Source organism: Heterocephalus glaber, unplaced genomic scaffold (assembly GCF_053883595.1).
Source record: "Heterocephalus glaber isolate CG9 unplaced genomic scaffold, H.glaber_assembly_v1.0 deba00001465, whole genome shotgun sequence".
NCBI classification, from domain to species: domain Eukaryota; kingdom Metazoa; phylum Chordata; class Mammalia; order Rodentia; family Bathyergidae; genus Heterocephalus; species Heterocephalus glaber.
This window is the reverse complement of record NW_028258312.1, coordinates 1,945,832-1,971,977: the sequence shown is the minus strand read 5'-3', so window position 1 is coordinate 1,971,977 and position 26,146 is coordinate 1,945,832. Positions and strand designations below refer to the sequence as shown.

At 42.5% G+C, this 26,146-nt stretch overlaps 1 protein-coding gene across 3 annotated transcripts in view; it reads left to right on the top strand.

The window, feature by feature from the left end:
- The window catches only part of Ctnna1 (catenin alpha 1), a 383,070-nt gene that overhangs the window by 168,285 nt on the left and 188,639 nt on the right, over window positions 1-26,146 (top strand). Inside the window, 1 exon segment of one of the 3 annotated variants that reach the window (NM_001310282.1) lies at window positions 25,971-26,084. The exons of 1 other annotated variant lie outside the window; for it this stretch is intronic. The gene's annotated coding sequence lies outside the window, so the exon portion shown is untranslated. 3 annotated transcript variants of the gene reach the window in all.

The window sequence follows — 26,146 nt, the reverse complement described above, 5'->3', positions numbered from 1 at the left end:
TCTTCCTCGGCTCTTGAATTGAGTTTGTATTCTATAAAATGCTAATGTTAAATAATCTTTCAAAACTCAGTGGACCATATATGTGTGGTTCTATTTCTAGATTCTCTGTTTTATTCCAATGATCTATATGTCTTTCCTTATACCAACATTGCCTTGATTACTGTAGCTTTAGAAGAAGTCTTAAAATTGGGTGCTAAATGTCTTCCAACACTGTTTTTGTTTTTGGCTTTTCTGGGTCCTTTGTACTCCTACATAACTTTTAAATTTCAATATCCAGTTCTTCATTTATAGCAAGTATACACAGACCTGAATTTTTATATATACCTTGTGTTTTCTAATCCTGCTAAATTCAAGTACAAGTTCTAGGGGCTCCTAGAGATTTCTTAGTATTTTCTCTGTAGATGATCATTTCATCTACATATAAAGATTTTGCTTCTGCCGTGCTAATCCTATCCAAATTGCGTCATTTTATTGCCAGACTATTTTGGTGGGGACTAGGTTTCAAAGTTTAATGGACAGATAAAGAGTAAGCATATCTGCCCTTGTTCCCCACCTTAAGGAGAAAGCATTGTATCTTCTCCATTCATACAAGGCATTCTCGCTGGAAGTATGGAGTACATGTCTTTAATCTGTTGAGAAGTTTCTGTTCCACTTCTAGTCTCCTGATAGCTTTTACCATGAACAGCTGTAGAATTTGGTCCAATACTTTTTCTCCAACTAGTGACAGGATCATATGGCTTTCTCCTTTCCTCTGTTAAAATGATGACTTTTGGGGGTGGATCTTCCAATGCTGAACCAACACTGCCATCCCTATAACAAAACCACTTTCTACATCCTGCCAGATCTGACTTCTAAGAGTTTGTTTGGTTAAACAAATTTCTATCTATGTTCATACATTTTTCTTCTATTATCTTTATCCAATTTTAGGATTAGCACAATGTTGATTTCCTAAAATGAGGGGAGAAGTGTTCCTTCTTTTTTCTGCTTTAATTGTTTGATATAATTTATCAGTTAAAATGTTTATGAGCCTGCTGTTGTTATATAGGTAGGTTTTCAAGCTAGGAATATACTTTCTTTAATAGGTGCTATTCAAATTTTATATTTCCTCCAGAGTTAGTTTCATTAATTTGTCTTCTAAGTTACTTCTTAGAAGTTGTCAAATTTATTTCAAAACCGATTTTTGTAATATGCTTTCTATATCCTTTTAAATTCTGTAAAATCTGTGTTGTCTCCTAGATCTTAATATTGTAATTTTTAAAATGTATAACTGATATTGTGTAACAGGAAGAAAAGGTCTAAAAGAGCAGGGGAATTGGGAGGGGTAGGGGAAGGGAAAAAAGGGAAAGGAAAAAATATGAGAAGAGGAAAAAGATGGAAACAAGGTCTTTGCAAATAGGGAAGGGTGGAGGGGGTGAAGGGAGGGCAAGGGAATGGGAAAAAAAAATAAGAACCAAGAGACTCATGTAATGGCACAAGATCCCAATGATGAATGTAACTGTATTTTATACCTAAAACGTACCAATAAAGTTAATGGGGAAAAAAAAAATAAATAAGTTTGTCATCCTAAAATGGAAAAAAAACCCCCAAACTGTCATCAACCAGAGTTGGTGAAACATGCCTTTAATCCCAGCTCCTCAGCTGTTCAAAGAAGAAAGATGATTAATGGAGACCAGCCTGGAGAATTTAGGGAGACACTGTTTGAAAATAAAATTTTTTAAAGGGGTGTAGATATAGTTTAGTGCTGTCTGAATTCAATCCCCAGTACTAGGAAAACAAAAGCAAACAAGCAGACAGACAATCAAAAAACTGTTATCAATTCCTTCTTCTTGGCTCTTGTGAGGAATGAATGAAAAATACAATCCTGTACCTAGGAAGACTTTGAAGTGTATATCCTCCCAAATCCTCCAGGCCATTCAGAATAATTTGTACTTACTCCAAAGGACAGAAACACAATCAAATTTGCCTAAAATAAGTAAAACTACTCCTTTTCTTTAAAAAAAAAAACTTAACCCCTGCTCTAGACTATCACAAAGTCAGGAGAAGTGGTCCCTCAGTGCTGCTGCTTAAGGTAGTGCCTGGGGCAAATAGGTACTTTAATGTCCCTTGGAAATTTTTAGATGCTTCTGAGGATAGAAACGTACAAAAAAGGGAAATCCAAGGTCCAAAGGGTGGACCCTCTACTGAGAATCCAGCACTGTGATTCAGTTCTAAGCATGCATGGCTCTGGCATTGAGATAATTTGGTATTTGGTGTGCATTTCCATCATGTCCTCTGGGAAAACTGCCCTAAAATGTGTTTGTATAGCTCTGATGAAAAAAGCAATCCAATGAGGCAGAGAGGCTGAATCAGAGGAAGGCAAGGAAGCTGCCAAGTTTGGAGCCCACTCAGAGAACACAAATTCCAGATTTAAAATCCAATTCCAACCTTTGGAGGCCCAAATTCCATTCATTCTTGGCAAACTAACTTCTTTTGTTCATGGAGAGCTTTAAGGGACTCGGAGAGTAAACTCTCTCCATCAAATCACTCTTACAAAGTCACAGGGAAGGGGCAAGTGCAAATGAATCAGGAAATTATGGCCTCTTTTTTCCTTTGAAATGTATAAGGAAACATAAATTAAGAAGAAAAAAAAAAGCCTGCCAAGGGAAAGAATAGCACAGTGTTTCAACCAATGCTCAGCTTTCAAAGCAGCTTCAGAACCATATTGTAAGGTTGTCTGTTGGGCCCACCAAGAGATGCTGGTGAGCACCAGACAATGGAAGCCCCACAAAACAAGTAGGGGGGCTCTGGATGTTGAGGGGGAGGTTAGTGGGTGAAAGGTGATACATTGATTTTCTATTACTGTGTAAAGAATTATCCCAAAATGTAGCAGGTTAAAAAAATTTTTTTTTAACTCATATAGTTTCTGAGGCTCAGAAATCAGGAGCAGCTTTGCAAAGTAGTGCTAGTGCAGTTCCATCCTGAAGTTGGTTACACTCCCTGAGTCTGCAGTCATCTGAAGGCTTGACTGGGCCTTAAGGAACCACTTCTAAGATGAGTCATTGCATGACCTGGTTTGATGGAAGTCTCAGTTTCTGCATGGAGTTGGTTATGACATGGCAATTGAATCCCAGATCAAATGATGGCAGAGACAGAGAGAGAGAGAGAGAGAGAGAGAGAGAGAGAGAGAGAGAGAGAGAGAAAGAGAGAGGTGTCTTTTATAACCTAATCTCTGAAGTGATTCAAAAGTGACATACCATCACTTCTGTTCTATTCCCTTGGCCACATAGACCAATTTGGCATAGTGTAGGAAGGAACTACACCGGATATGACTACCAGGAGCAGTGATTATTGGAGGATGGACCCCTAGTGGGGGAAGGGCTGGTGGCTCTGGGGCTCCTGGAAGCTTTCTTGTTCAGAAAAGGGTAGTCTTTGGGGATCAGGGATTTAGTTCAATGGTTCCACCACTTAGCGTGAAAGTGCAAGGTCCTGAGTTCAGTCCCCAGTACCAAAAACCAAACACACAAACAAAAGAAAAGGGCAGGGCTGGGGATTTAGCTCAGTGGTTTCGCAGCCTGCTTCGCAAGTGCAAGGACCTGAGTTCAATCCCCGGTACCAAAAAAGAAAAAAGAAAAGGGCAGTCTTCAGAGAAGCATCTACCAGATGGACTATAACCTCTTTGAGGACGGGAGCTGTGCAACTGTGCCTTTCTTGTTCCCTGGTGTTCCTCTGGTGCCTGGCCCATGTCTGGTGTATAGTAAAGCCCTTGATTAATGTTGTTTGATTAGTTAAATGTGTAGGAAAAGGCAGAAGTAGAAGGTAAATGATAAATTGGATTAAGTTACTGTGTCCCAGACTCAGGAGCTTGAGCTTTGTGTCATGGGTGACAGGAGGATATTGGGCAGGGGCATGCATAGTTCCTGTTTCTGTGTTGGGTTTTGCTGCTTCCTCTGCCTGGAATTCCTGCTCATCATTCAGAGTGTAGCTGACAATAGAACAAAGATATAACAAAGTCTTGGAGGAAGTGGTGTGTGTGTATGTGTTTGTGTGTGTGTGTGTGCACAAACAAGGTCAGGTGGAAGGAAAACATTCCAAGTCCAGAGCAAAGGAAAAATGAATGGGTAGAAATTCAAAGACATTTTCAGATGGCAAAAAAAATGACATTTTAAAGCAACAGGAACAAGTACAAGGAGGGAGAATGTGGGTGTTTTGTGTTGCCTTGACTCTACTGGAGTGATGAGGAAAAGGGGAGATAAAGAGAGGGACTGTTTAGTTTCAAGGGATAGAAGCCCTTTCAAATTGACCCAGGATATTGTTTGAAAGGCTACAGGCATTGTAGCAGATGTTGCTCTGCTCCAATCCCCCAGTCCTCACCTCTACCCACACAGACTCCTGGGTCTCTGCTGAGGGCTTTGCTCTGGCCACAGAAACCTACCTGGCCTCTGAACAGGAAAAAGAGGAAGTGCCAGAGTTAATGACTCAGCCAGAAAAGCATTTCTGAACCAAGGACAGAAGTGTGTGTGTGTGTGTGTGTGTGTGTGTGTGTGTGTGTACCCCAGCTTCCTCTCTCGGGACCTTGTGCTTACAAGGCAGATGGCGGAACCACTGAGCTAAATAAATCCCTGGCCCCTCCATTGTCTTCCACAGTTCCCCAGCAGAGCTGGGCTCCGGTTTTCCATATAGTAATTTAATGCACCCATTAGCAGTTTCCTTTCCTTCTTTTTCTACTTCCACATTCCCCAGTGAGTGTTCCTGGAAACACTTTCTGAATAAACTATTTGTACTTAAAGCCCCTTTTCAAGATCTGTTTCAGGGGAATCCAAACAAAGACAGCTCTTAGCAAACACAAATGGCATGCTGGTCTTTAGGTCTTGCTTGGCGGAGATGACAGAGTGGGGCTCCTTCTCCAGATCCCAGCATCTGGCTGACACTTCCACTAGATTCTTTTTCCCTCACATGGTCTAGCTCTGGTGCTTATACTATCACAGTCTCTCTGTCTTTTTTCCATTTTACCAAAATCTAATTAATTATCAAGTTTGGTGGTTCCTACAATCTGTGACATATGCCACTGCATTCCTCTCATTATCCACTAGTAACTGACAGGGTGGGCCCCTCAAGGGGTTGCTCAAAGGACCCTCAGCACTGAGGCATGTGCTGTCCCAGGTGTGTGGCACTCAGAGCACTGACACCCCTCCTATGTCCAGCTGCAGAACATCAAGCACACATATCCAGTTTCTGGAGGCTGAAATACAGAGGTCAGGATGGGCGGTGGCTTTGGGCCCAGACATCAGCAAGGCCAACCCAGCCCTCTGGGCTCTCTGGAGAGATAAGACCACAGCAACACATGTGATCAGCCAAAGTATGTAGGGTAGCTGGAGGATAAAAGCTCCCCTTCCTTTTTCCTCCAAGAGCAGCCTTTGTTTGTGCTTTGTGGCTTCCTGGAATCCACCAGCCAGGGGAGCTGGATCCTAGGGAAAAGGCTGGGTTTGCTGCTTCTCTAGATTGAAAGATAGAGTCATCAGTAAACAAAGGAAACAAAGGACAGAGAGGTAAAGGCCCAAATCAGAGTGAGACCCTGTTTTGGGTAGGGAGAGTTTGTTGTGTTTACTCATTTGCACATGCATTCATTCACACATTCATCTCTAAATGTCCATGAGGTGCCAGGCTCTGTGCTCAGCAAGGAAGCTACCCACTTGCACGGTTTCCAGATTTGCATATTGCATTGCTGTTCCTGGAGATTTGTGGTCCCTCTACTGGGTTGAAACCATTGTTTTTATGTTTTCTGAGGGACAAGCTGCTATTGCTCAGGCAGCAGAGGTACACAGATGTGCTGTCCAGAATGCTGCCCTTGGAGGGCCTAAGCTTACCAGGGAGGAGGTCAGCAGGCTGCATGTATCACACTGACTCCCTCATCTGACTTGACCCTGAGGGAAGCTGTTTCTTTTTCACTTGGGCAATTTGTTGTATTGCTGCTGTGGTTCTTCCTTCCACAGAATGGGAGGGACTTTCAGATTGACATATTCTTCTTTGCACCCTTTCTTTTCCTCTTCCAATATTTACTGAATGTGTACCAAAAGCCTGGCACTTCCTTGAAGCTGTTAGGAGAAATGGTGGTCTCCAAACACACCAGTATTCTTTTGTCATTCCTTTGTCTCTCTCTTGCCCCCTCTCTGGCCACATGGAGCTAGAAAGAGATTTTTTTCCCCTCTTTTGCTTGGCCTCAGCTTGTTTCTCTGAGGACACAAAAGTTGGTCTTTGGCTTGGTTGTCCTCCCCAAGAACAGTCCCATTATAGCCTTTTCCTTTCCCTACTTTCTTGGATACCTAATGGGCTGGATGAGGCAGAAGTACCTTGAGTATTGCTCATTTGTGCCTGTGTCCAGGTCGTTAGCACTTAGGCCACTTTAGTGCCATTGGGATCTGGTTCTTTGGAGCCAGGACATTTTCATAACCTTCAGAGAGGACCAAAGCCATCTTGGCCTCTAGATACCATAGGTTTCCTCCCTTGTGGCTCCTGCTTCCACAACCTACCCTCTTTTTTTTTTTTTTTTGGTGGTGGTGGTGGTGGGGTTGGTTTTGGTTTGTTTCTGCCTCAGGCACATTTTTTCTGTAATTTTTGGAACCCAAATATAAGGGAAATCTCATTTGCTCCATTCTGACTCATTTACAATTAAATACACTTGTTCCCATCTGTGTCTGTATACATCTGCATACATTTGCTATAGCATAGGCCTTAATTTTGGAAAATGATGTGGCTGGTGTTATATTTTTATCCTGACTGCCAAATTGGCTATGAAAACTACTGGGTGTTCACCCACCCAGTGACGACCCTCACCCGTGCCTGTCTCTAAGTAAAGTGGTGACATTTCTCGGATGGGCAGCACATGCATATCCCTGGGTAGTACTGCTCTTGTAGTCATCTGGTTCCTAGAGTTCAGCTACCAGGGCTAGGTGTGTTCCTGTCCATCTTGGTGCTAAGACCAGAAGTGGGCCTTGATTACCTGTGCTACTTGCTGCCAACTGCTTTGCTAAACACTGAATTTAGAGATGAGAGTGGAGGGCTTGCTGACTGTCAAGGAAGGTGACACTGAAGAAATACTGGCAGGTCATCACAGCCCAGCCTGCCCCTCAAGTCAAGAGAAGAGAAGAGCCATCTTTGTTGTTTACAGGGATGTGGTGGCATGTGTGGGTGCCTGCCTCACTTACGTGTCTAAAAATACTGCACTGTGGTTGACTACCTCTTAAAAAAAAAAGGTTACACTGTAAAGATACTCACATTTAATGAGATGTTGGTGCCTGTCAGCACACTTAGAGACCTTTTGTTATTATCTCATTGAGTGATTTTATTTATATCCATCTATTAAACTAGAACTTGGCCTACAAGAATTATAGGAGTCAGGAAATAAGATGTCAGCTATGGCCGATTAAAAAAAAATATATGCCTAGAAGTGTAGCTCAGTAGTAGAGCATTTGCCTAGTATGTGTGAGGCCTTGGGTTCAATCTCCAGCCCAGCAAATAAATAAATAAAATGAAAACACTATTTAAAACAATACTGGGGCCGGAGATTTAGCTCAGTGGTTCTGCTGCCTGCCTCCCAAGCACAAGGACCCGAGTTCTGATCCCCAATACCAAAAAACAAAACAAAGCAAAACAAAACAAAAAACAATATTTACCTTCTTATGACTTACAGCCTTCTCTTGGAAATTGTGGTGGGCAGTGCTGGTGAGAATAAATAACTGAGATTGACTTGGGGAAAGGCTAGGATTTCATATTTTTTCCTGTCACTTCCAAGACCCTAGACTCCAAACTTCATATTGAACAAACTACACTCATAAGAAGAGATGGCTTGGGATGATGCCGGATGGCTTGGGATTATCCAGAGAGTCTTCCTATTGTAGCTGGACATGGTGGTGCATGCCTGTAATCCTAGCACTTGGGAGGCTGAGGCAGGAGGATCACTGGAAATTCAAGGCCAGCCTGGACTCCTTAGTGAGTTCAAGGCCAGCCTGAACTACATAATGAGACCTTGTCTCAAAAGCAAAGACAGTGTCTTCCTGTTCTGCAAAGCCTCTTTAGGCTGAAAACCCATGAAGACATGGATTCCAGTCACAGCTAAGGGTCCTCTTGTGGTGGTGGTACTGGAGATCAAAACTAAGGCCTTGGGTTTGGTGGCAAGCTCTCTACTGTGGAGCCATAACCCAAGCTCCTGAGTGTCCTCTTGGTTGTGTCTTAGATCTACAGACTCCCCAGAAATGGAAATGCTTCCTGCCATCCTTGTCTCCAGAGATCTTAGTTCTTAACCAATATTTCCAGGCCAAGGTTATAGACCAATTAGCTCCTCTCCCCTGGTAGGTTCCTGGGCATCTACTCCCTCCACTAATAGCCCAAGAGTCCTTGAATGGTTAAGATCTTATCCTTTGCTGAGTGGCTGCTACACACACACACACAAACACACGCACACACACACACAGTCATTAATTAATCCTGTATGGTGGTTGTGAATAGTCATCTACTCCATAGGCAACCAAACCTTTTATACATGGCCCCCTTTGCTTAGATTTGAGACTGACAACTTCGCTTAAAATTTCTTCTCTGTTGCCTGGTTAACTCCTTGTTTTTCTCAGAACTTAAATGCTACTTGATTTAAATACTACTCTAACCAAGGAACAAGGCTATACTGGGTGGTCCTGCTCAGTCTGCAGAGCAGTGTGTTGTAATCCACTGGAATTAGTCTCTAGTCTCCATCAGACTGTACACTTTCCACAGGCAAGAGTTGTGTCTGTCTTGTATTCTGTGCACTCAATAAATATTTTTTAAATGAACATATGAATGAGTGTGTTCCTAAATTAAGTCAGTTTATGGAATCCAAGCTCAACAGAGTCAACTCCATCCAATTCATCTTAAGGGAGAAGCTAGTTTCCTAAAAAAGAATGTGATACTGCATATATAGACACAAGAATTTAGACAGATATACCTCAAAATGGGAACAGTGGTGGTTGAAAATAATCCAGGGTAGTGGAGTAACAGGAGAATTTAATTCTCTTTTTACTTATCTGTGTTTTCTAATTCTTCCATACATATAGTGAAATATCTATAGATATATACATATACATTTCAAAAGAAATTTATTCTAAATTGTTTTTATAAATTTGCTTTAAATACCTCTTCCTCTTTCCAAGAAATAATGATAAATAATGTTTCCTAAGTGGCTCTTGTAGCAGTATACTTCTCTGACAAACAAACAGCAAAATGAGATTAGGCTTGCAAGATATAACCTGGGGAAAAACTAAAGGGAGAGGAGCAGCAGAAGGGGGTGAGACATGTCAAAATGTCATGCAAGTTTGACAAATTGGAAAAGGAGACAGAATGAAGGAGGATTTGTAGGAAGACTTTCAGATCGAGGTGTAGTTCTGAAGATGTGTCTGTCAGTCTGATTGAGAGTCCCTGAGCAAATATTGCCCATCAGATGAATGAACAAACAGAAGGTGATCTACATACACCATGGAGTATTATTTTCCCTTAAAAAGGAAGACAATTCTGAAACTTGCTGCAACGTGAATGAACTCTGAAGACATTGTGCTGAGTGAAATAAGCCAATCACAAAAGGACAAATATAATATGATTCCACTTATATGAGTTACCTAGAGTAGCCAAGTTCATAGAAAGCAAATAGAATGGTAGTTTCCAGGGAGTAGGGTGGTAATAGATAGTGGGGGGATTATTATTTAATGGATTTGGAGTTTCAGTTTTGGAAGATGGAGAAGGATGGGGGTGATGTTTGCATAACTATTTGAATGTATTTAATGCCACTGAAAAGTGGATAAATAGTTGATTTTATGTTATCTGTCACCTTAGTTGCCCATCAGAGGAGTCCCATGTTGGCCAGAAATGGTCCAACTCTAGTCCTGCTGCCATGCTTGGTCACTGGCTGGGGGTGGCTCAGGGGAAGAATGGCCTTATGTGAATATGCTGTGAGAAATCCCAAGATCAGCCAGCTCTGCTCCCCAAAAAAGTTCTCTTGAAGGGATGTCTGAGCAGTGTACCCCCACAGCTCTCATAGCTGTGTCATGGAATGGTTAAGAGGCTGCGCTCTGGACTCAGATTGCCTGAGTTCAAAACCCAGCTCTGGCACTTTCTGCAACCATGGTCAAATTCTTTAACTTCCTTGTGCCTTAGTTTTGGGGGGTTTTTTTGGTATTGGGGATCAAACTCTGGGTCCTTGTGCTTTTGGGGCAGGTGGCAAAACCACTGAGTTAAATCCCCAGCCCAGTTTTTTTTTTTAATATATAACAGATGATGCTCATACCTACTTTATATGGTTATGATATATGTGAAGTACTTAGAGCATTACCTATCATAAAGTATGCTGTATGTAAGAATTTGAGCCGTATATGGTGGCACATGTCTATAATCCTAACACTTGGGAGGCTGAGGCAGGAGGATTGCTGTGAGTTTGAGGTCAGTCTGAGATACACAGTGAGTTCAAAGCAAGCCTGAACTATATAGCAAGACCTTGTCTCAAAAAAAGGAAAAATTGCTTAGTATCACAATAAAGCATTTATTGTGATACAGGCACTGTGAAAATGCTTTAGAGAAATTATTTTAAAAGACCCTCCCAACTACTATAGGATTCAGAGAATAGTTTCTTTACTTACAGAGAGGGAAACAGGCTTGGCAAGGCCACACAGCCAGCAAGAAGCAGAGCTCCAAGGTCACAGTTGGCCCCACTTGAGGGTCCAGCTCGATTGCTAGGCAGTGCTACATCCTGATAGGCCTTTTCCCTGTGACACTGGCTCTGGCTCCATTCTAAGGTAAGGGTTGTCTCCTCCTTGCCTTCAGGGATAGCATCTTCATCATTATCAAAATTGCTGTCATCATCAGCAACATCAGCATCTTCACAAATGGCTTTATTAAAAGCAACTAATTATACATTCTGCTGTTCTATATTTTAGACAACAATAATTACAGAGACTTCTAGGAGCTTAGCAACTGAAGCTTGGATGAGCATATGAAGGGCCTCCAAGTAGCAGCATAAAGGCACAGCTACACAGCAACTCACTCCCGTTGGTGCCTCCTTGGGCAGGCTGCTGGCCCTCTCTAAGACTCATGGATAAGATGAAACTACTTTCCTTCCCCTCACCTCCCAGTGACAAGGGTTGAGGATGTGCTTGTGGAGTGAGAAGCACTGTACATACTTGTGGGCATTTCTCTGGACCTCTTGGATTGATCCTTCCAGAGCTGATAATGAGAAGGCTCCTGTATTTCTCACTCATGGATGAACTGCCCTCTCCCGCTTGGGAGTACACAGGTAGGGAGAAGTGATTGTTGGCACTGCTCGCCCCTGATGCTTTTAGTTATCAGAATTTAATAATGATGTTGTTTTCCTGGTATGGCCCATAGGAAAGGGTGCTTCTGTCCTGAAGGTTTATATTTATAACAACCCCTCTACCATGGCCATAAAAATAACCAGTCTCTAATTCACGTTTCCCTGCAGTGAATCTTTCTGTCTGGTCAATCAACAAATATTAGTGAAGTTAACTGCTGTGTGCTGCGTGCTAAGGATGAGGAGGAGAATGGATGTCCTGCTTTTGGAGCTTACAGAGAAGTGGGGTAGGTGTCAGGTAGATGTGCGATTGCCACACAGTGAGATGAGCCTTGACAGAGGTGTGGATCAGAGATGAATATCTCTGGGAGGATTCAGAATCTGGGATAAAAGGGAGAATAATTGTTGGGGTAAAAAGATGGATAGCTGGGAGAGAAGGAAAGATGGTCCAGGGTGAAGGAATTAGAAACTTTAATTAGCACAGCAGATCTAGAACTCCATGAACCTCTATCTCACCAAAGCTCACAGAGTAAGTGTAGAAATGGAATGGGACAAAGCTGGAAATACAGGCAAGGCCCGTTTATTCATTTATTTACTTACCACCTACTACATGCCAACCATTGTTTTAGGTTTTGGGATAAAACAATGTACAAGTCAGACAATGTCCTTGCTATAAGGCCACATTGTAGAGGGTGAATACCAATCATAAGCAAGTACACAATTTTGAATGATGTCATGTATTATGAAGAAAATATGCTGGAGTAGTAGGATAGAGAGTAACTATTCAGATGCCTTAGATGACTAGACACGAAAGGCTTTTTGAGGTGACCCTTGAGTTGAAACCTAAATGTTAAGAAGATGCAACCACAGGAAGATCTAGGGTAAGAAAGATCCCTACAGGATAGGGGACAGCTGGTGAAAAGAAACATCCCAAAGAACTCTGTAGAACAGAAATTGTTTTGATTTATCTTGTAACAATGGGATGCTATTTGAGGCAGGGAGGATGTACCTAGAGTACATTTAGCTTAGAAATCTCACCGTGGTCTCTTGGACCTCAGCCTCAGTGGAGACCCACTGTACCTGTCACTCTCACAAGTACAGGAAGTACAGGAGCATCTCTTGCCATCAGAGAGCCAGCCATTTGGTTGAAAGTTCAAGGAGAAGGCAAAACTGGTGAGAGCAAATGATAGTAATTGGCAGTAAGAGGGGGTGTCACAGCCTCATCTTGAGTGAATTAATGAGAAAGAATAAACTATTGATATCTAAAGGGACCTTGCACTGTATACTAGATTATGGTCCTCTAGGTAGAGGAAACTTGAGATGCTGGGGTGTCAGTCCTGGAGGCATCAAGGGGTTACTGCTCAGCACAGCAAGGAGAAGCCACCCCCCCCGCTTCTCTCCTCTTCCTCCTTCTTCTTTCCTCTTCCTCTTCTCTTCTTCCTCCTCCTCTTTCTTCTTTCCTCTTCCTCTTCTCTTCTTCCTCCTCCTCTTTCTCTTCCTCTTCCTCCTCCTCCTCCTCTTCTTCTCCTTCTCCTTCTCCTTCTCCTTCTTCTTCTTCCCCTTCTTCTCCCTCTTCCTTTTTCTCTTCCTCTTTTCCTTTTTCTTCTTCCGGTTAGGGATCAAAGGCAAATGCCTTCTGGGCTGGGGATTTAGCTCAGTGGTTTCGCCGCCTGCTGCACAAGTGCAAGGACCTGAGTTCGATCCCTGATACCAAAAAAAAAAAAAAAAAAAGCAAATGCCTTCTGAATTCATCATGACTCCTGCTGGTCCGTGGGAGAGAAGCAGTACTGGAATGGTTATAGTCATTTGTTACACTGGCCCTTAGAAAATCCCAAATAGACGTTCACTGAGAGCATCATGTGCATTTCCAGTAGGACCCACTTTCTAGACAAAGTGTGGCATGTTGTGGGACTCAAGCAGTTTCTGACAGTTCAACTGTCCAAGCAGTGTCCTGTTTAAAATTGTTTAACAGTTCCTTGCTGCCCTCGGGATGAAATTCAAAAGAAAATCTTAGCATGATAAGATTTTTTAATCTGAGATGGGGTCTCACTATGTAGTCCAGGGAATAGCCTTGAACTTGCTATGAACCCCAGGCTGGATGTAAAGTTGCAAGCCTCCTGCCTCAGCTTCCCAAGTGCTGGGATTACAGGCATGACCTACCATGCCTGCCATGACATGATTCTGATCTTGCTCATTTTTCCATTTTCTTTGACTACACTCTGCCTCCCCACTCTATAATCCTGCCACATTAAACCACTTGTTGGGCTGGGGATTTAGCTCAGTGGTTCTGCTGTCTGCCTTGCAAGCATAAGGTCCTGAGTTTGATCCCCGGTACCAAAAAAAGCCCCCAAAAAACCACTTGTCCCCCCTTCTACACACACACACACACACACACACACACACACACACACACTATCTACTATGTTTTGTTGTCTCTGTGCCTTTGCACAGCTCTTCGGTTGCTCTGGTATGCCTTTCCTTCCTGTCCAACTCCTCTGCACCAGGCTAACTCCTACTTCTTCAGAACTGAGCTTCGTTGTCGGGAAGCCTTTCCCAACCCACAGAACTAGGGTGGAAGCTCAGTGGGCCACAGAATTCTCCCATGTCTCCTTTAACCTGCTTAACTCCATACCTGCAGCTCATCCTTCAGGTGTTAGCTCCAACAGCCTCTCTGAGTCCTCGTCCATCATCACAAACTCCCTTCTTATACACTCTCATGTTGTTTTTCTTTCATAACTGGTAACACAATAGATAATGATGATTCTGTGAGAATGTTTCATCAATGCCTGTCTCACTTATTATTCTGCAAACACCATGAAGGTATAGGTCTTATCTGTTTAGTTTGCCATTACATCCCAAGAGCTTAACACAGATTACTAAATACATGAATTCCTTCAGGTTTCCATAACATATGGAGGTTAATCCTAGCACGTCATTTAGCTTATTATATTTTAAGGACTCATATACTTCTTTATTTACCCAGCTTTTATTTTATTCTATTTTATTTTTATTTCACAGTACTGGGGATTGAACCCAGAGCCTCACACATGCTAGGTGTGATAGTTAATGTGGATTTTCAACTTGATTAGCTTGGAAGCTGCCCAAGAGATTAGCAAACTGCACATCTGGATGTGTCTGGGTGAGTTATGGAGATACGACCTTGTGGCCTATATCTGGTCCTTCATCCTTCTCTGGCACTATCTCCTTGCTCTGCTTTCCACCTGCCATGAACTAAGCATCGTTGTTCTGCCATGCCCTTTTTCCATGATGTTTCTCCCTTGAAGCCTTTTGACCATGAGCTGAATCTCCTGAAACCATGAGCTAAATTATACCTCTCCTCCTTTAAATTGCAGTTGTAGGTAATGTCTCAGTCATGAGAAAGCTAATAACTAAGCAAGCACTCTACCACTGTACTACATCCCCAGCCCTTTATTATTTTTTGAGAAAAATCTTGCTAAGTTGCCCAGGCTGACCTTGAACTTGTGATACTCCTGCCTCAGCTTCCTGAATAGCTTGGATTACAGCCACATGCCATCATGCCTGGCCTACCTGGCTACCTTTTAAGCTCTTTGTGGGAAGGAATATCATTTTCTCACTGTGATTTCCCTATGCCTGGCCTGTTGCTTGGCACCCCCTGTGTTCCCCAAGCTGGTCTCAAACTCTTGGGCTCAAGTGATCCTCTACCTCAGCCTCATGAACTGGGACTACAGACCCTTGCCATTACACTGGGTCAAATGATGTTTTTGAGTAGATGAATAAATGAATGAACCATGACAGGCATTCACTGATGATGTTCTCTTACTCCTCTTTCCTATCCCCTTTCTTCTTCTACCCCCTCTTCTTTTCTTTCTTTCATTCTTTTTTCCTTTTTTTTGATAGATTCTTCCTGTGTTGCCCACACTGGACCTGAACTCAGCTCAAGCAATCCTCCTACCTCAGTCTTCTGAGTAGCTGAAACTTCAGGCACATACCACTGCACCTGGGTATACTTCATTCTGTATACATCAAAATGGCCTTTTAAAAATGCACATCAGAAGCCAGGCATGGTGGTACATGCATGTAATCCCAGTACTTGAGGTGGAGGCAGGAGGATCTTGAGTTCAAGGCCAGCCTAGACTATAGAGTGAGACCTCAGCTCAAACAAACAAACAATGAAAAACAAAATCCTAAAAATAATAAAAAATGCAAATCAGGTCATGTTCACTCTACTGTTTAATCCCATAGAGTTTCCCATTGCTGCCCCCCCATTGCTCTTAAGATAAAATCCAAATTCCTTACTATCATCTACAAGGTCTTGCATGATTTGATCCCTATCTACTTTTACTGCTACTCTTTTTTTTTTTAGTATCAGGAATTGAACTCAGGACCTTGCACTACTGCTACTCTGATCCTCAATCACTACCCCTGCTCATATTTAGAATAGGCCAGGCTTATTCCTACCCTAGGGCCTTTGCACTGGCTATTTCTTCCTCTGGGCTATTCCTCCCACCCCAGGGCTCATTCTAGTCATTCAGACCTCAGCTCCAATATCATCTTTTCAATAAAGGCTTTCCTGGTTCCTTTATTTAAATGAGCACTCCTCCTTGCTATCTCTCCTAAGCCTATCTGAAATCACACTGCTCACTTGTTACCTATTTATTGTCTTTCTTCCTCTCTAGAATGTAAATTTTGTGAAGCCTGCCCACTACTGTATCTCCTGGTTTAGTACAATGTGTGGGATACAGTAGGTGCTCCAAATATTTGTTGACTGAGCAAATGAATGGGTGGATGAATGAATACAATGATAGGCTTCTGTGGCAGAGAACAGGTCCTCTGTGGCAGAGGCAGAGTCCTGCCAGACTCCCAGACAGACAGAAGAGTGAGTTATTGTGATTAAAAAAAAAAAAAAAGCTTGCCTGCTAAGAGCCAATGGAGGAAGCCAGGATGGAATGTAGGTTTGCCAGACTGTACTGTGAGCTCATAGCATCTAGAAATCCCAAAGCCAACTTGTCTGCCTGACTCCAGCCAATCCACAACCAAGTCCTCTATACAGAGAGCCCATATAGGGACCTACAGGGTATGTAAAGATCCCTGGAACACGCAGCTCTCTGTTCTAACCGATTCCTTTTCTCCAAGTTTCTTGGAATTAAAAAAAAAAAAAAAATCACTGGTAGGCAACAGAAACAATGAAGACAAGTGACTCATTCACCAATACCTCTGAGATCTAAAATGTATTTATTTAATTCAGTTTACATTATAATGTAGCAATTCTTATTTTGATAGCCCTTTTCATACCCCTATGAAAATCTGAAAATGCCAGACAAAAAGAATTTTTTTTTAAAAAAAGAGAATATTTTGAATGGTGAATACTGAGAGCCAGGTTTCCATAATAAAGCCCACTGGTACTTAGAAGAAAATCCCACAACTTCCTTCCTCTATCTCCTGCACCTTTTTAAATGACATTTTAATATAAAATTTTGCTAGAGAACTTTTTTCCCCACGGGTTCTCTTTCCCCGTTGTTATCAACAAAAATATGAGCATGAAAGGGACAGGAAGTGTTTGTTTGTATGTATACATCTTTGATTATATTGGAGAGGAAAGAATCATAAACACCCACTGCTGACTGATTTTAAGAAACTAAATCTTGATTCTTGTTTTTGCAGGGAAAATGAATAACATGAGTAAAGAGAAGCTCACACATCTTTCATAAGTGTTAAGAACCTATGCTTGGTTCTTTTTATTTGAAATTCAACTCATTTGAATTTAGTTAAAGCCAAAGCTATCCTCTGTTAGAAGAGTCCTCCTGGAAGGGATGCACTTCAATCTCTGTCCTGAGCCCTCAAGTCCCCAAAGAGCCTCACCTGCTAGAAGCCGTGCACAAAGACAAAATAAATACAGCATAAGAAGACATTTAAATTACCTCCATCAAATATGGTCTTGACATGAAAACTATTTTGAATGTGCTTTATAAAATAGTTTTTTAAAAAAAGTCATTTATTTCAGAGGCCAACTGGGCATGGCTTTGGATTCTTGGTTATTTTGTTTTGTTTTGTTTTGTTGTTTTTGGTGCTAAGGACCAAACCAAGAACTCAAACTACCACTGAGCTAAATCTCTGCCTCCTTGGCTTTGGATTCTGGCAGATCTGGGTTTCAGTACTATCCTATGTTCCCAGACTGACCTAAGCCTCTGTTTTCTTACTTATAGAGCGAGGGTTTCAATAAGACAATAGAATGGCTTGGATGAAATATGAAGCTTTTAGTTTTAAAACTGGCATACAACAAAGACTTAATAAATGTGAGCTATTATTTGAGTCATTGAAAGTTAGAACAATTATTGGATGAGCAAATGAATTAATAAATTTTAAATGTATATGACTTTATTTTGTTTTCTGCTTAGACTTATTCTAGGCATCAGTGATTCTCAATGCTGGCTGCACATCAGAATCACCCAGGGAAATTTTAAAAAATGTTAAATCCCTTCTCAAGAACAATTGAATCTGAGTCTCTGGAGGTGGTGCCTGGATATCATATTTTTAAAAAGCTCTCCAGGTGATTCTTATGTGCAGTTAGAGTTGAGAATTACTGAGCTGTACACAGATGAGGAAAATACCCTGCTGTTTACTAAGCTAGCATCAAAACTTAGGGTAGTAAGCCCTGCTGCTTTTCTCCCACCCATCTGAAAAGAAATTGAAAGGCAACCAGGGCCATCAGGCATCAGCTAACCTTAATGTGGCCACACATTTTGGCTTTACTGTCTCTTGTCTGAATCCAGTCTCCTTTGTTGGCTCTCCCCAAGCTATGCCAAGAGTCCCCTTGATCTCCTCTATGGGACTTGGTGGGGGGAGGGGTGCTCATCATTCTGTGGCTACACCAAGAGGTAAAGATTTTCCAGCTTTCCTTACAAGATGCCTCATCAGTTCTCAACTTCATTGTTCTGGGATTTTACTCATTTCCTTAAGGGTTGTGGAGTGTCTCAAATGAGGTAATATTCAGGAAAAGTGCTTTGTACACTGCAAAACCATTTGCCAGTATGTCATAGGTAAATAATGAAGTCATCATGACACAGAAAGTCTCTAAAATGATCTCTGATAGTTCACCTTTTTTGACAATTTTGACATTATTGTTTTATGAACTTGACTTTAATGACACTTGGTTTTCTTCCTCTATCTATGGCCATTCATCCTTTCTGCAAAATTTTACTTGTCAGTGCTAGGGAATGAACCCATAGCCTTGTGGATGCCAGGCAAGTGCTCTACCACTGAGTTATACCCCAAACCCTCTGCTAATATTTTTAAAGTATATTCTATGTTCCAGGCACTGTGCTAAATTATGGCAACAGACAAGTAAAAAACTTTGACAGGATCATATGGTCCCAGACCTCCATCTCTTCTCACCATGAGTTCTCTCAGTACATTTGACTTCCACGTCTCTAGCTCCATTCGGGGCTTTCCTGAGCTCACATTTGGACATCCTCCTGTCTTCAAGATCTCCTATTACATGTTTGGTGGATACTGAAACTAAACATGGCCAAAAATAACTGTGTTATTCTCCACCGGCTTTACCTCCAGTGCTCTCCATGTGGGTAAATGGCGCCACTGTTTCCTCAGCTTATTAAACTAGAAACCTTGGATTCATCCTGGGTTTCTCCCTCCCTAGATCTTCTGCATCCAATCCATTAGCAAGGCCTAGGATCTTCTCTTCTGCATAGCTTGCAAATCTACCCACTTCTTTCCATCCCCACTACTGTTATATACTATCTATTACACTATGTACTTACACCATAAAAGTCCTCTCAACCCCCTTCCTGCATGTAGCCACTGTGACATTTTGCTGTGTATCTTTACAGACTTGTAACTATTCATTCATTAAATTAAGTGCCCATTTCTTGTACGGCACTGTTCTAAGTGCTGGAGTTAAAACAGTGAATACAAGAGAAAAGATCTGCTTTAATGATCCTTACTGAGGATTGAATCCGGAACCATTGTACTGAGCTACATTCTCAGCCCTTTTTAATTTTATTATTAATTGTTTTTAGACCATGTCTTGCTAAATCTCTAAATTGTCTAGGCTGGGCTCAAATTTGTCATCCTCCTGCCTCAGCCTCATAAGTAGTTAGGATTATAGGTGTGTGCCACTGTACCTAGCATGACACTTTCATTCTACTGGAGGAAGACAGGGGATATGTAAGTAAATGATCATATAGTATGCTAAGTGGTAATAAGTGCTATGAAGTAGAATAAGGTAAGGAAATACAATGGGGAGGGGAAAGGGGAAGTGGCAGCTGATGCTATTTTACAAACAGTGGTCAGGGAAAGCCTCTTGGACAAGGGGACATTTGAGCAGAGATCTGAATGAAGTGATGAAGTGAGCCAAAGGGCTACCAGGGGAAGACTATTCCAAGTACAAGAAACTGGAAAGGCAAAGGCCCTGGGTCAAGAGAACTCTTGATACCTAAAAGGAATGTCTTGGACCCCACTGTGGGCTTGAGTAGAAAGATGGAAAAGAAAAGCCAGAGAGAGGTCTGAGATGATTGGGCAAGATCAAGAAGATTTTATTCAGAGTTAGATGGAATGCACTGGAACAAAAGAGTGATACATTTTAAAGCATTCTGCTGTGGCAGGAGGATCACAATGAATTTGAGGTCAGCCAAGGCTACTTAGTGAGTTCAAGGTCAGCCTGAACCTTCTCAAAAAGCAATAAAAAGGCTGGGGATTTAGCTCAGTGGTTCTGCCACCTCAAAAGCACAAGGTCCTGAGTTCGATCCCCAGTACCAAAAAAAAAAAAAAAAGCAACAAAACAACACACACACAAGTTCAGCTGCAATGAGAAAATAGCTTTAAAATAGGTATGTGTACACTGTTTAAGTATAAATGGAATATTATGTGTATCGCTTTACTATCTTTTCTTTTTCAAAGTGAATTTTAAAAAATCAAACATGATCATGTCATCCTTTTGTGTAAAATCTTTTTTTGTTTTTTTTGGTACCAGGGATCGAACTTGGGTCCTTGCACTTGCACAGCAGGTGGCAAAACCACTGAGCTAAATCCCTAGCCCTGTTTTTGGTTTTTTGAGACAGGATCTTGCTACATAGTTCAGGCTCGCCTCAAACTCACTATGTAGCCTGGGCTGGCCTTAAACTCACCCGAGGCCTCCTGAGTTGGGATTACAGGCATGTGCCACCACGCCTGGCTTTGTGTAAAATCTTTTGTGGAGTCTCATTTCCCTCACAGTAAAGTCTAAAGCCTCATAAAGCCCTCTCCAGTCTGGCCTCTGCCCAGCTTACCAGCTCCCAAAGCACAGAACTTTTTTTCCTGAAATAGGACATAGGGGCTCAAATTTGCTTATTCTCTTGGTCTATAATCAAACTCCTTTCCTCTCCACCTAATTTGTTAACATCTTCTCTAGATCTCACTTAACCATTCATTCAACAAAGAAAGTCAACAAATATTTATCTGGGGGCGGGGATTTAGCTCAGTGGTTCTGCTGCCTGCCTCACAAGCGCAAGGTCCCGAGTTCAATCCCCCCCGTACCAAAAAACCCCCAAAACCAAAAAACAAAAACCCCAAAATGTAACAAATATTTATGTGGAGGCTGCTATGTGGTAAGTCCTAGTCTAGGCACCAAGGACAGAGCATTGAACACAACAGACAAAAATTCTGGCTCTTGTTGGCTCAAATGCTGGTGAGAGGAAGACCAAAAAAAAAAACAACAAAGAAACAAACTATATAATTATATACATTATATATGGCTTTGTATATAATATATACATTTCAAATATATATATATATTTGAAAAGTATGACTTTCTATCTCAGAAGGTGGTTCACACTAAGAAGAAAAATCAACAAGGAAGGGAGGAATTGGATGTTGGAACGGGGTTTGTGAACTTTAGATACTGTGGCCAAGAGGAAGAAAGCCTCACTAAAAAAGTGACAGCTCAGCAAAGGCCTACCAGAGGCATGGGAGTGAGTCAGGCAGGTATTAGGAGGAAAGAGTTCCAGGCAGGAAGGAAAAGCGCTAAGGGGAGAGACTGCCTGTGCTGTTTTGAGAATAGTAAAGAGGTCACTAGGTCATAGAAGTGTGTAGGGGGAAGTGAGCTCTGGAGGCCCTTATAAGGATCTTGACTTTTATCCTTAGTGAGAGCCAGTGGAGGTTTGGCAGTGCAGGAGAGACATGTTGAGACTTAGACTATAACAGGACAACTCAGGCTGCTGAATTGAGACTAGACTGAGTGAGCGAGGGCAGAAGTATGGAGACCAGTACGAGCCTCCTGTGAAATTCAGGCAGAGATGATAAGATGATGGCTTAATTTTGTCTGATAACAATGGAGACGGTAAAAAGTCATTGGATTCTGAATATATTTTGAAGGAAACATGTAAAAAGTGTAAGAGAAAGAAAATAGTCAAAAATAACTCCAAGATTTTTGGAGAATGGAGTTACCAATTTAAGAAAAAATGAACAAACAAACAAAATAACAACCCAAAATTGGGTGGTCAAACTGGGCATGGTGGTGCATGCCTGTAATCCCAGCACTCAGAAAGCTGAGGCAGAAGGATTTCCTAGATGTCCAGGCCAGCCTGGGCAACACAGTGAGTTCAAGGCCAGCCTGAACTACATAATAAGACACTGTCTTAAAAAACCAAACCAGGGCTGGGGATGTAGCTTAGTGGCACCCGTGCCTGCCTGGCAAATGCAGGTCCTGGGTTTGATCCCTGGTACTGGAAAAAACCAAAGCAAATCAACCAACAAAACAAACCAAAATCCTGTGAGTCAGCAGGTTTGGACAGAGGTATAAAGAAGTCAGTTCTGGACATACAGACACTGCCTATTGGATATCCAAATGGAGATATTAAGTAAGGAGCTGGATATGGGAATACGGAATAGAGGGGGAAGGTTCAGGTTGGAGATGTAAATCTCGACTTACCAGCAGACTTATAGCCAAAAGACTAGATAAGATCATCAATGGTTGGATAACAGAAAAGGAGGTCCATGGATGGGGCCCCCAATCCTAGCAGTAGTTCTTGTTTTTTTTCTTTCTTTTTTTTTGGTACCGGGGATCGAACTCGGATTCTCTCGCTTGCACAGCAGGTGGCGAAACCACTGAGCTAAATCCCCAGCCCACTTGTTTTTTTTCTTAATCTCAAAATTTGTTTGCACTATTAAAATTTTTTAAAGATCTCAAGGAGCTCTTGCTTATCTAAGTTTTATCTATCAATATTTACTATACCAGAAATAAAAATTGGACATTTGAAGATATTCATTAATTCATTAAAATAACAGTACCAAACCCATTATATGTTGTTATTATTATTATTATTTTTTGGTACCGGGGATTAAACTTGGTTCCTTGCACTTGCACAGCAGGCGGCAAAACCACTGAGCTAAATCCCCAGCCCTATTTGTTATTATAAATAACATTTTTTAAAGAAATAAAAGCCAGGCATGGTGGTATATGCCTATAACTGCATCACTCTGGGAGGCTTAGCAATTTAGTGAAAGCCTGTCTTAAAATTAAAAAAAACATTTTTTAAAGGGGTAGGGATGTAGCTCAGTGTGAAGGCCTTGGTTCAATCCCCAATACTGGAAAAAATGTTTTCTTTAATAAAAGAATAAAGAATAAACTTTTTGTGCTTGCTTCGGCAGCACATATACTAAAATTGGAAGAATAAACTTTTTAATAAAACAATAAAATTCAAGAAATGTTCTGCATTTTTACAAATCTCTAAGTCTGGCTTTATAAAAGATGACTGGATTCTCAAATCTGCTTTCATATTCCATGTGATGCCATACCATACATTATGTAGTTTGTGGAACACTCTACACCACCAAAAAACAGTAGTGGAAAAGACAAGTAACATTCCAGTATTATTATGCAAATAGTTTTTAGCTCCTTGTTCCCTCAGTTCTCAGGGGTTCCCAGACAATGCTTTGAGAACCATGCTTAACATTTAAGAGGCCGGGAGGATTGAGAAGGCATCATCAAAGGAGATTTAGAAGCTGGTGAGGTTAAAGCAAAATCCTAGAGCCTGGAGCCCTGGAGGTCCAGGAGGAAAATGTTTTGAGAAGAGTGATCAACTGCTGCTGATTATACTAGAGATTAAGGAAGGAGCCTGAGCATTGGTAGGCCATATGGAGGCCATTAGGGACACTGATAAAAGCAGTTTAGGGGAGAGGGGAGTGCTAATGGCTGTTTGGAGTGGGCCACAGCATAAAGGTTACTTCCTCAGTTCACTAAACCCCAGATTAGGTTTTATTTACCCTTATTCTGTTTGTATCACTCCCTTATCTTCCTATTCCCTCCTCCCCTTTTTTTTGGTACTGGGGATCGAACTCAGGACCTTGTCCTTTTGAGGCAGGCAGCAGAACCACTGAGCTAAATCCCCAGCCCTACCCCGCTTTTGTTTATGGTTTATGATTTTACTATCTGTCTCTATTATAATGTTTTAAGTAATGTGAGAACAGGGATCAAGTCAGTTTTACTCAGTGAGTGAGTGTGTGTATGTGTTTTACTGGGGGATGAACTCAGCGCTTTAAAAAAATTCTTTGAGACAGGGTCTCACTAAGACACTAAATTGGGCTTGAATTTGTGATCTTCCTGCCTCAGTCTCCCAAGTGGCTGGGATTATGGGCGAGTGCTACCATGCTCAATTTAGCTTTTATTTGCTTCTTCAGCACACAGCAAGTGCCTGGGACATAACACTCAACTCTTCCCCAGTAAGCTTTTCAGTGTTTCTCAGAAGTAGGGAACTGATTCCTCTCAGTTTAAGCAGCACATTGCAAATCTCTCATCATATTCTGTCACCTGGCCCTTCTTCTTTCACCTTCAAAGCCCCATGCTTGGTTTAATGATCTATTGCTGTCTTGAAATTACTGGAAAAAACCCCACATTTTTTTGTAAGACAGGGTCTTGATCTTACTTATGGAGTTCAGGCTGGGCTTGAACTTGTGATGATCCTCCTGCCTCTGTTTCCTGAGTGCTGGGAATACAGGTGTGTGCCACCATGTCTGGGTCTTTCATGTGATTTTGATGCATAGTAAAATTTGAGAACTACTAGTTTAAAAGGAAAAAATTATGGAGTTTAATGGAGGTAGAAGAATTTGGACAGAATCTTTTTTTTTTTTTTGGACAGAATCTTTAAATTGAGAGGTTAAGGAGTCAAAAATGATTTCCTAACTGGGAGAGAACCCTCCATACTTTACCATTAAAAAAAATTTTGGGTTTTTTATGTAGTTCAAGCTGGCCTTGAACTTTTAATAATCCTCCTGCCTCAGCCTCCCAAACGCTGGGACTATAGGTTGCTATCATACCTGGCTTGTTGAAAGTTTTGAACAAGAGGCCTTGAAAATTAAATAGCTAGGGGGCCAGGGATTTAGCTCAGTGGTTCTGCTGCCTGCCTGGCAAGTGTAAGATCCCAAGTTTGATCCCCGGTACCAAAAAAAAAAAAAGCAAATCAAATAGCTGGTCTTGAGTGAAATGATGGATATACAAAATCTTTAAATCTTTTTCTTGTTCCTTCAAATGTTTATGTATTGATTACTATTTTCTGATGTAGCCAGGTAAAGTGAAAGATAGACAAGAGACTACGGGAGTAAAGGCCCTGAAGCCAGGAACAGGATGGGGTGTAGGTGGACAAGAATGGCCTGGTCAAAATTTGCCTTTCTTTTGAAGCTTATGCTCTTTGTTCTACTGCCCTTTGTCAGTCTCTCTCTCTCTTCCTTCCCGTACCGGGATCGAACTCAGAACCTTGTACTTTCGAGGCAGGCACCACTGAGCTAAGTCTGACCCCCTCCCCGTATGCTTTTTTTTTAAATGTTTATTTTGTAGGTTTTTTGAGTGTTCACCAAGAAGGGTGCAAATAAAGTTCCCTAAATGGTCAGAAAGTGGGGGTAGAAGTTAGGTCCCTCAAATTTGGGTGTGTGGAAGAAGGTAACAATGCTAGGCGGGAACACCGCTGTGGGCTTCGTGTTTTGGGTCAGAAGGGCTTTCGGTTTCCCCACATCTGTTGAGTGATGAGACCAGTAGGCGATTTCTAGGGACGATTCCGCCTCACTTTATTTCTTGACGGTGCTGAGGATCTAGTCTAGGCCGTGTACATGCTAGGCAAGCATTCTGCCACTGAGCTATAACCCAAGGGGCTTGGAGGGTCCGATTCTAGTGCCACTGTGCCCTCAACTGTGGAGTCGGCTACCTGGCCTGTTTCGGTAAAGCCAGGGAGCGGGCTTAGCGAACTTTTCTGGGAGTCTGGGAGGGGACACCTGTGCCACTCCTCAGGCGAGCGCGCCCAGGACCACCTGATGCTGTGCCCGACCACCGGGCGCCGTACGGGGGCGAGGCCTGCAGGGGCCGCGCCCCGAGACTCACCTGCGCTGGGCACGGTGACTCACCCACCCTCCCCAACCGTCCCCCGCGCTGCTGTTCTAGGAATTACCGCTCCTCCCTCCTCCCTGGGTCACTCCCGGTCCGAGCACCGCCAAGGGCTTGGGATGAAGTAATTCTGGGGTGGGGAGCAGAGAGGGAGAAGGCCTTTGGGGTCCCGGCCTGGCGCGACCGGGTCCTCTTCGCGGTGTGTGTGTGTTGGGGGGAGCGCTCCCGGAGAGACCAGGAGGCGCGGGCGCGGTGCAGCGGAAGGCGCCGGGAAGAGCGCGCCGGTGGGAGGTGCCGGGAAGGGCGGGCGGGGCCCGGGCCATGGGGCGGGGGCGCCGGGCGGCCCATTTCCTCCTCGGAGTCGGACCCGGAGGGAGACAAAGCGACGGCCGACGGCTTCGCGCCTCACGACTCCCCCTGTGTTCGCACTGCTAGCCGCAGGTAACTTCGCACCTCCCTCCGCGTGGGCGCCGCTCCGCGCGGCCGGCCACAGCCGGATCTCG